The sequence below is a fragment of the Oryctolagus cuniculus genome, chromosome 2 (genome assembly GCF_051225735.1).
Source record: "Oryctolagus cuniculus isolate XC-2025 breed Fujian yellow rabbit chromosome 2, ASM5122573v1, whole genome shotgun sequence".
Classification (NCBI taxonomy): domain Eukaryota; kingdom Metazoa; phylum Chordata; class Mammalia; order Lagomorpha; family Leporidae; genus Oryctolagus; species Oryctolagus cuniculus.
In genome coordinates, this window is record NC_142868.1 from 154,368,218 (window position 1) to 154,379,268 (window position 11,051).

At 44.7% G+C, this 11,051-nt stretch overlaps 1 pseudogene; it reads right to left on the minus strand.

Moving 5' to 3' along the window:
• Nucleotides 1-9,383: 9,383 nt before the first annotated feature.
• LOC100340990 (fructose-bisphosphate aldolase A pseudogene) lies at nucleotides 9,384-10,540 on the minus strand (annotated as a pseudogene).
• Between the last annotated feature and the right edge of the window lie 511 nt (nucleotides 10,541-11,051).

Genomic DNA, 11,051 nt, shown 5'->3' on the forward strand with positions numbered 1-11,051 from the left:
CAGAGGATGACAGACAAAATTGGAATGTGGAAAAAGGAGTTGTTCCTAAAAATAGCATGAAATTTTCTAAAATGTGTCATTGCTATGGAGGCAGCAGTATATGCAGAAGCTTCAATGGACATGGGGCCATATGGCCTCTGTTCCTGGATGAGCCATTTCACCTCTCTGGCCCTCTTATTTCTCACCTGCAAACTGATGAGAATGCTATCTTCTTGCTATGAATGGAATGTTTGTGTTCCTCCAAAATTGGCATGCTGAAGCCCTAATCCCCAGTGTGATGGTATTTGGAGATGTAGCTTTTGGGAGGCAATTTGGTTAGGTTAGGTCATGAGAGTGGGGTCCTCATCATGGGAATAAGAGAGGGAAGAGATATGCAATTCGGGACATGCTCAAGCTGACTTACCTCAAACGGTAGAGTTAGAAACATACCAGGGGATTCCAATTCAATCCCATCAAGGTGGCATGTACCAATGCCATCTCACTAGTCCCAGTGATCAATTTCTGTTCACAACTGATCATAATGATAGGACTAAGAACCAAAGGGATCACATAAACAAGAATAGTGTCTGCAAATACTAGCTGATAGAATCAAAAAGGGAGAGAATGGTCCAACATGGGAAGTGAGATACACAGCAGACCCATAGAATGGCAGATGTCCTAAACAGCACTCTGACCTCAGAATCAACCCTTAAGGCATGCGGATCTGGCTGAAATGCCCATGAGAGTATTTCAGGCATGGAAAGCCAAGACACTCTGGGAAAAAAAAAAAAAAAAACTAAATGAAAGATCTCCGCAAGTGAGATCCCAGTGGAAAGAACAGGTCTTCAAAGAAGGAGGTACCTTTCTCTGAAGGGAGGAGAGAACTTCCACTTTGACCATGGCCTTGTCTAAATATGATCAGAGTCAGTGAACTCAAGGGGCTTCCATATTCTTGGCAGCTCATGACAAGAGCCTAGGGTGATTACTGATGCCATAAACAAGAGTGTCAATTTGTAAAGTCAACAACAGTAGTCACTGTGCACTTACTCCTCATGTAGGATCTTTGTCCTTAGTGTGCTGTACATTGAGATTTAATGCTATAACTAGTACTCAAACAGTATTTTTCACTTTATGTTTCTGTGTGGGAGCAAACTGTTGAAATCTTTATTAATGTATGCTAAACTGATCTTCTGTATATAAAGAGAATCGAAAATGAATCTTGATGTGAATGGAAGGGGAGAGGGCGTGGGAAAGGGGAGGGTTGCGGGTGGGAGGGACGTTATGGGGGGGGAAGCCATTGTAATCCATAAGCTGTACTTTGGAAATTTATATTCATTTAATAAAAGTTAAAAAAAATTAAAAAAAAAAGAGATGAGGACACAAGATCTTTCCCTTTATGCACAAACCAATGAAATGCCAAGTGAGGACATACATAATGAGAAGACAGCCATCTGCAAACCAAGACGAGAGCCCTCACAAGACACCAAATCTGCTGGCACTTTGATCTTGACTTCCCAGCTCCCAGACCTGTAAGAAACAAATATTTATTGTTTCAGCCACATAGGCCATGGTATCTGGTTATGGCTGCCAAACTGACTAAGACACTGCCTCCCAGAGCATTTTGTATATTAATTACATACAAACATGATACACACATACACACAAGCAGCAAATACTCATTGAGTGTTAGCAAAGTGCCTAGCAGGTAATATGCGTTTAATAAATGTTAGTTGTTTTCTTACTATTCTGTGAACAGATGCTTGGCTTGCTTTCTGAGTAGCTCTGGCTAAACCATCTCTTATAATAAGAAGGTTCATTGTATTTATGCTCCTGAAACCATGAACATTTGAGGAAAATTAAGGCCAAGCCATGAAGAATTCCTAAGACTTGTGTGACTGTGCCCTCCGAGGATACACAGGCACAGGGGCTTCAGTTATCTGCAATGTTAGCTTGATAGAATGGCTCCTTAAACAAGATGGAATCTATCTATCTACTGTGTTTAGGGCAATGCTAATCCCCTGGGCAGGATATAACAAAAGTTTTACTCTCCAGAGATCTTTTTTCTTGAGACAATTGAATTATCTGTTAGGATAATTTATCCAACCTTATCCTACCCTGCTAATTAATTCCCTTTAAAAAATCTTCCCCTTGCCTTTTTTTGGCATTTATCTTTCAGAATGTCTTCTTTATGATGGCTTTCTCTCAGTTTCCTCCATGTGTTGCTTGTACTTTGATTGTCCCTTGATGGTGATCCTCAAAGATCTGCTATAACCCTTCTCTTTTCAACTTAGACATTGATGGAAGATGGAGCTATTTACTTACCTTGACATCCAATTTCTGCTTTATTCTTAGAAACAGAACTTCAGCTCCATGTGCAACTGGTATAAAGATATTGCTCAATCTTCTTTGCAGTCATTTGATAAAGTTACTTTGTATGGTACTTCAAGGAAGAGATTTTTTTTCTGTCTCTGCCTGTCATCCTTCTGTCCTGCAATGAGGTTATGATGGCAGAGATCTTAAAACTCTTGTTTTTTTGAGGTTACCTTGATGGTGAAAGCCATGTTCTAGAGTAGTGGGGAGAAAAATAGAAGGCTCTTCTGTAGAGCAGCCATATCAGCCCTTGATTGCCTACCTCTAGATTCTTTTGTTTGAGAGAGTAATTCCCATCTTGTAAATAGCTATTTTGAATTTTCCTGTTATAAGCTTGGCACAGGTGAACTTCATGGAGCATGGAGGAATGGACATTGAGGTGATTGGTAGGTAGAAGGGTGGACTGGAGAAGAGGCTATACTTTGTCATGTGGGTGTCATCTGAGATTCTTGTGCAATGGTATGGGTGTGAAGAGAAGGCCTATGACTGACTGAGATGGGTCAAAAGTAAGATCCAAGTTCACATGAATAGATGATGCGTTTCTTGTACATATAAGTTAATAGAGTAGGATTCCTCTTGCAATATACATAGATAATCTTTTTATGACATTCTTTAACCTCCTTTTCACATCTTATATTGAAGACTCATTTCCATGTGAATAAATATACATATATGTCATCATATTTAATGAGTGCATATAGTGTACTATAAAGATGTGCTACAATATATTTACCCAACCCCTTTCTTCTTTAACCATCCTTGCTAGCTGGTATCTCAGAAGATGTAATGGACTCTGGTGCTTGCTGCCACTTGTGCATATATTGGGCGACTTGATTTTGATCTTGGCTCTTCTATGATGATTTTTAGACCAATTTGGTGACTTCTCTGTGATCCTTGAGTAGGTTATGGTAGACATATTTTTGACTCTTATTTATGCTTTCCTGGTCTCGTGTCAGTACAGGTCCTCTGCAAGGACCTCCCCTTTTGGGGGTATGCTGTAATACCACTCTTCCATGTCTCTCTTATGCACCCTTTAAGGCCCAGCTCAAATACCATCCACTGTTCAACTCTCTCCTGACCCACTGCATCAAATGACAGTTGTTTCTTTTCTTAACAGTTTAGTTTCTTACCATACTTCCTGTATGACCTTGACATTTCCTATCCATTTCTGTAGGTCTGTAGTCTGCCCTATTGCCCCTCACAAGCCCTTGCATTCCTTCATAACAGGATTGATGTCTGGCTCATCTCCCAAGGGCAGTGAGCACAGTAGTTTTTCAGGCACCATCAAATCTCTGTATCATTTAGACTTGTTTTGCAGTAAAATCTCAAGGCTCTGGAGGTAAATTTCAAGTGTCTGAAAACACACCCACACTGTTGCAGAAGCAGGTTTCAGGAAAGCAGGTTATTATAAATGACCTGGCTGGATTGCCCTGGGTGGTTTTGAGTCTTCAAAGGACAAAACAAAATCAGAAGAATGACTTTCCTGCTGCCTCAGCAGCTGGAGGCTGTCTCAGGTTGCACTGGTTTGTCCTTGTCCACCTGTTAGGATTGTTAGTCCTAAAATACCTAATCAAGAATGTAATGCCTTAAAATGATCAGACAGGCCAGACTGACCCAGACCAAATTATTTCAAGTGGCTGGAACAAGAGGAATCTAGGGCATCAGTTTCAGATGTGTTCACTGCCATGTGAGCCTTCAAAAATACTGGAGGAGAAATGGATAGCTTCTTTGCTGGGGGTGGGGGTGTCTGGAAAGCTTAACAAGGCCAGCTCTGGGCTTTTTGCAGTCTGCTGATGGGAGGCCTAGTGTGACATGCAGTTAATGTTTAAGGACAATGAATTTGCTGTGTGTGATCACTGCAAGATGGTCTTTTATGGTTTCACTGATGACTCATCCTCTCTGGGCAATCAATTTTTAGTTTGCTATCCTTGCTCCACTTTCCCTATGAGTACGTTTATTTATAATCTTCAAATCCTCTATTCCTGCTTGATCTCTTGTGAACTTTGGGCATTGGCTGGGAAACTTCAGGCTGCTCAGGCTTGGGGTATGCACTTCAAAGTCAAATTGTCTAGACATCTGGTTCAGAGGTTGGTGTGGCTCTGCTGAGCGTGTCACTTGGGAGATGAATTTCTTTATGGCTGGCCTGGCATCATTAATTTTAGTAAAAAGTTTTTGCATTATAGTTTTATACACTAATAGTCTGGAAGTGCTCTCCATTACTAATCCCACAGGCAGGGGGAATGAAAGCCTCCGACGGAGTCTATGACAGGAAAAGATCACCAGCTCCAACACCCGATTACTCGCTGATGTTTCCAATGAATCTGTCAATGCATGAGCCATCTGCTCCACCGAGGTGTTTTTTCTCACCTAATATCAGAATGTAAATATGCCAGAAATGCTGAGAGCGCAGCAACAACCGTGATGGCAACGGTGGTACCGACGGCCACCATTTATCAAGCATGGGCCATGAGGCTAGGTGCTCTGGGTACTTCAATGGTCCCCTTCCCTCGTTGCATGTTGGAATGAACTTGGGGGTTACTGAATACAAATCCACCACTGCACTTCCCCCTGCATTAGTGAAATGAGAATTTTCTCTCCTGCTATTGTTTCCCAGAGGTCCTTTCAAAAACTCTTCCTAAAATTACCATTTAACTTCCCAGCATTATTAGCACCATGTATAATCCTTATAGACTATTTCAACCAAAAAGAGAATAAAATAAACTAAAATCACGTGTGAATCTATAACCCAGAAACCCTCTGTTGACATTTTTAACACCTTATTGAGGTGTAACTGACATGCGATGAACTGCACGTATTTTTAATGTACAAAATGAAAAGTTTTGTACTCTATGAACACTTTGATAAATTTCCTTTGATTTCTCAATCTCCTGCCATCTTCCATTTCTCTCTCCTACCCCTTCTTTCTTTCTCGTATATTATCTCCCTGCCACACACAAAATTGGTTCATACAGTATGCACAATTTATACCCTACTCTTTTTTAGTTAAGACATGACAAGAAAAGTAGGCATTTGGTTGTGTTTAAGATGCTAGTTGGGATGTCCACACTTCATATGGGCGTGCTTGAGTTTAAGTCCAGTCTTGATTCCATCTTCTTGTTATTATGTACCTTGGGAGGCACCGGTGATGGCTCAAATAACATGGTCTCTGCTTCCCATGTTGGAAATCTGGATTGACTTCACAGCTGCTGGTTTTGGCCTGACCTAGACCTGGTCATTTTGGGTATTTGAGGAGTAAATCAGAGGATGGGAGTTCTTTTTGTCTGTCTGTCTCTATTTCTCTTTGCCTCAAATAAATAAAAAACAACTTATGAGCATTTTCCTGTGTATTTTATCTCCTTCAATATGTGTTTAATGTCTGCAATATTGTTTTGTGTGGCTCTCATAATTAATATAGCATTCTTTTACTGTTGGATAATTACATAGTTTCTGCCTTTTTGCTACTAGAAATCAAGCTTAACGAACTTTCATAAACTATCCTTGTTGACTAGGACTTGGGCAAGTTAATCTTTGTGCCTCAGCTTTCTCATCTGCAAATGGGGATACTATGAATACCTACCATATAAAGTTGTTGCAATGAACACATAAATTACTGCATTTGCATAGCAATATTTAGCACAGCATTCAGCATTTAATGAGTGTTCAATTTATATCAGTTGTCCGTATCCTTTTCAACATTTAGTCATATCTGTATACATCCTTTCTCCCATATTAAAGTGGAAACCCTTCAAATGCTAAAAACATGTATATGCTTTTCCCATTTTTTGCAAGGGACCCCACAGTGGTAAGCACATGGCGAAGTTCATACACATTTTTTAATACATTAATGGACTTGATCTGTCAGTGAACCAACTATTACAACTTTTTTTTTTTTTTGACAGGCAGAGTGGACAGTGAGAGAGAGAGACAGAAAGGTCTTCCTTTGCCGTTGGTTCACCCTCAAATGGCCACCGCGGCCAGCACACTGCGGCCGGCGCACCGTGCTGATCCGATGGCAGGAGCCAGGTACTTATCCTGGTCTCCTATGGGGTGCAGGGCCCAAGCACTTGGGCCATCCTCCACTGCACTCCCTGGCCACAACAGAGAGCTGGCCTGGAAGAGGGGCAACCGGGACAGAATCCGGCGCCCCGACCGGGACTAGAACCCCGTGTGCCGGCACCACAAGGCGGAGGATTAGCTTAGTGAGCTGTGGCGCCGGCTGACTATTGCAACTTTAAAATGGGTTTCAGGCCGGCTCCGCGGCTCACTAGGCTAATCCTCCGCCTTGCAGCGCCGGCACACGGGGTTCTAGTCCCGGTCGGGGCGCTGGATTCTGTCCCGGTTGCCCCTCTTCCAGGCCAGCTCTCTGTTGTGGCCAGGGAGTGCAGTGGAGGATGGCCCAAGTGCTTGGGCCCTGCACCCCATAGGAGACCAGGATAAGTACCTGGCTCCTGGCTCCTGCCATCGGATCAGCGCGGTGTGCCGGCCGCAGCGCGCCGGCCGTGGCGGCCATTGGAGGGTGAACCAACGGCAAAGGAAGACCTTTCTCTCTCTCTCTCTCTCTCACTGTCCACTCTGCCTGTCAAAAAAAAAATGGGTTTCAGCATCTTTACATTCCCACAGCTCCCTTCAGCTTGAAAAATTGGCGTGGGCCCTGCTCACATTTGCTCCTGCCTACCCTGCAGTTGTATCAATCTCTCTTAATGTAATCTGATTACAGGGGACCAAGGCCACAGGTGACCCAGAGCAGGGGTGCTCAGGAGGATTCTATGGCCTCTCCCCTGAGCATCTCACTTATTTGCCCCAGAGATAAAGGCAACCAAAGTGGAGGGGGCTGAGACTGGATGGAAAGAAAGGGACAGCAGACACCTTTATCATGAAGATGCCACCTTGGAGGGATGCAGGAAGATAGGACAAGGGAAGAGCTGCAGTGTAGGGAGGACAGGGTATCAGCAGTTTACTCTGATCTGATGGAGTAGGAGTGAAATTATATTGAAGGCAGGGCGTAGGGTGAGGGGACTACTGATGGATGAGGTGTTTCCCTCCTCGTGGAGCTATGTGAGCTGAAGGTCTCCCCCAGCTCCACGTGACTGGATGTCACCACAGATCTCTGGAACTTCTGATGGGTGAGAGGCAGCCCGGAAGAGCAGGCCACTCCCAACATTTGCTCCAGATCCGAGGGTGTTCTACAGGCTGGGACTGGACGTGGAGCTCAAAGTGATGGACGTCATCTCTTCCAGGTTTCAGTTTTGTCATCTCTGTGGCATCTTCTAATTTTTCCTTCTTTTCTTAGTAAGTCTTAGAATCAGGGATTCTGAAATTGTTGACTATATGGAAAACAGGAGCTTTGGGGAGTCAGTGTTTCCTTCTTGTGAAACAGCTAAACTGAAAGCTAAGATTATGCCTCACTTTCTTGAAAGGGAAGGAAGAGAGCAAGGAGAACTTTCCAGAGAATGGGCTGTCTCACCTTCCTCATTAACCCACATCTGGCTTCACAACAGCTAGAAGGTCACAGAAGCTAAGGAGTGGCCATGTGCTAAGCCTGGGGATGTGGGATTCTGGACACCCAGAGTCCCAGTCCTAGAAAGGCTCTTGGGCTCCTCAGACGGCACAGAAGCAGAGTACTACCATGTCTCAAGGGACAATAATGGTCCTGATTAATGAGGATGGTGTGGGTAGTTGTATGGGCCAGTGTTTGTCCCTGCCACTGCTTCCTGGTACCTCACAGACTTCTTGATTCTAGCACACCTTTAGGAAGAAAGGCTGGAGGAATTATAGACAGAATGGAAATGTAGGGGGGAAATCACAAATGCTGTAAATTCCACAAGGGAAGGGATATATCCAGTGCATGTTCATATGTATTCAGCCAGCGTTTACTGAATAAAAGATGAGTGAGTAAATATGCAAAATATAAATGTTTATTTTTGATTGACAGGTTCAGGAAGGAACTAAAGGACATACATCAGCTGTGTTAGGGTGATGTCATTCTCCTTGTCTGTGGCCCTTCTAGTGCTGACACACTTGACAAAGCACCAGCACATGGACGATACTGAAGGCCGTCGAATGAGGCCCCTATAATAAGCAGATGCCCTGTAGCAGCAGGTATCCCGGTCAGGAGAACAGTGTTGGAGAGGACATGAATCTTAACCAGAGATCAAAAGGAAGTTGGCATTGAAACAAAAATAATTTGGATTAAGAAATGGAAGCAGCCCAGTGCATTGTCCTAACATAGGCACTGGCTGCCTCTGGATGAACCACAGGGACTCCCCAGTCTGAGGAAGTTTGGCACAAAGTGTTCAGACTGGAAAAAGTCAAATAAATATCAGGAATGCTATCAACTACTCTAGCAGTTTTCATTTAGAAAAAAAAAAAAAAAACCTCTGGTTTTTAAAAGATAATATATTTTGGCCGGTGCCGCGGCTCACTAGGCTAATCCTCCGCCTTGTGGCGCTGGCACACCGGGTTCTTGTCCCGGTCGGGGCGCCGGATTCTGTCCCGGTTGCCCTTCTTCCAGGCCAGCTCTCTGCTGTGGCCTGGGAGTGCAGTGGAGGATGGCCCAAGTGCTTGGGCCCTGCACCCGATGGGAGACCAGGATAGGTACCTGGCTCCTGCCATCGGATCAGCGCAGTGCGCCGGCTGCAGCACGCCGGCCAAGGCGGCCATTGGAGGGTGAACCACCGGAAAAGGAAGACCTTTCTCTCTGTCTCTCTCTCTCACTGTCCACTCTGCCTGTCAAAACAAAAAAAAAAGATAATATATTTTATTTTTATTTTAAAAATTTATTTTATTCAATATAATACATTTCAAGCAAGCAAAACAAAAAACCAGCAGCCCTGAACACTGGCAAGTCAGAGGCAGGAAAAACAAACACATTCAGTTACATTTATTATTATTTTTTTCTCTCCTTAAGTAGTTGTTTAATGGCAGTGAACTGGAAAAAGCGATGGAGTTACTGTACACAGACGATACCATAACCCAAAGTCACGAGGCAAGAGTGATGGGAAACACGTTCTGGAACCCTCAGTGAGGCCCCGTCTTCAAGAGTGAGTGTACAGGGATAGGGTGGGATCCTGGAGTGTTGAGGGCCTCCTTAGAACACCTCCACTTAGTACGTGTGCTAGAGATGAAGAGGGCCTTGCTGCTGTGGCCCCAGCCTGACCACTTGGGGTGTGTTTTCCTAGACAGGTGAGGCTGTTGGTCAGGGTCCATTGCACATACCCCTGGGCAGCCTTCAGGTTCTCCTTCTTCCCAGCCCAGGCCTTCAGGACAGAGGCCTGCAGGACATGTCCTATATAGGTGGAGGTCAGGGAAGTGCTTGTTGATGGTGTTGAGGTTGATGGGTGCCTCCTCCTCACTCTGGGTGCCAGACGGCAAAGTGACTCCAGTGACGGGGGTGGGGCACTGTGCGGCACTATGCTGTGAGAGCTGCCATGGCAGTCTCCTCGTGAGATTACTTCTAGGTTGCAGGCATGGCCTTGGGCTTCAGCAAGGTGCCTTTCAGGTAGATGCGGTCATTTATAGCCTTGTATATGGCAGCCAGCACCTTCTCAGTGACATAAGGGCAGCACTTCAGGTCATGGGCCCCACCACAGAGGATTGCAGGCTCCATAGTGGACACAATGCCATTCTAATGGCAGATGCTGGTGTAACAGGCCAGAATGTTGGTGTTCTCCCTCATGGTGAGCGCTGAGGGGCTATGTTCCCTGATCTTCAGCACACAATGCCACTTGGCAAAAGTCGGCTCCATCTTTCTTTTTTTTTTTAAGATTTATTTTATTTATTTGAAAGACAGAGTTACAGAGAGAGAGAGAGAGAGAGAGGTCTTCCATCTGCTGGTTCACTCTCCAATTGGCAGCAATGACTGGAGCTGCACCAATCTGAAGCCAGGAGCTAGGAGCTTCTTCCGGATCTCCCACATGGGTGCAGGGGCTCAAGGACTTGGGCCATCTTCCTCTGCTTTCCCAGGCCATAGCAGAGAGCTGGATTGGAAGAGGAGCAGCTGGGACTAGAACCGGCGCTCATATGAGATGCCAGCACTTCAGGCCGGGGCGTTAACTTGCTGCGCCACAGTGCCAGCCCCTCCATCTTTCTTGTACTGGGCATAGTGCTCAGACAGTCCATCCAACCCTTGGGTGGTATTCTTGCTCTTAGTTCCTGCCAGGGCTACCAGGCCCTTGTCTACCTTGATGCCCATTCTATTACATTTCTTTAGGCTCACTGACTTGTCATTAGGCCTATTGCCTAATTTCCTTTAGGCAGCTCCAGGCTCTTTCTAGACTCATGGTCTAGGAGCTATGCCTACCTGGTAAAAAATCCCCAGGTGGCAGGAAAGGTCACAGATATGTCCGGAACCCAAAACCATGATTTGCTTTGAACCCAGCTCTATGTGGCTGGTGCAGAAGCAGCCTTCTGTTTTTTTATCGATCCCTCCCATTTTCAAAACTGCATGACACAAAAAACCCTGACTCAAGCCATTTTCCCCATTAGCACTACCTGTGCATGAATGCCTCATTGCATTCCAAATGTCAAACTCTAATAGAATAATAGGCTTTAACCTAGAGCAGACAGTGAGGCTGATCAGGTGTTAAAGAAGGATTATTAATGAAAATGAGAAAACGGTATATTTAAGAGAGTGCGTCAAATGAGGAGAGCAGTAGGCTGGGATCATGGCTTCCTGCTGCTTGTGGGTAGCAGCTGCAAAGATC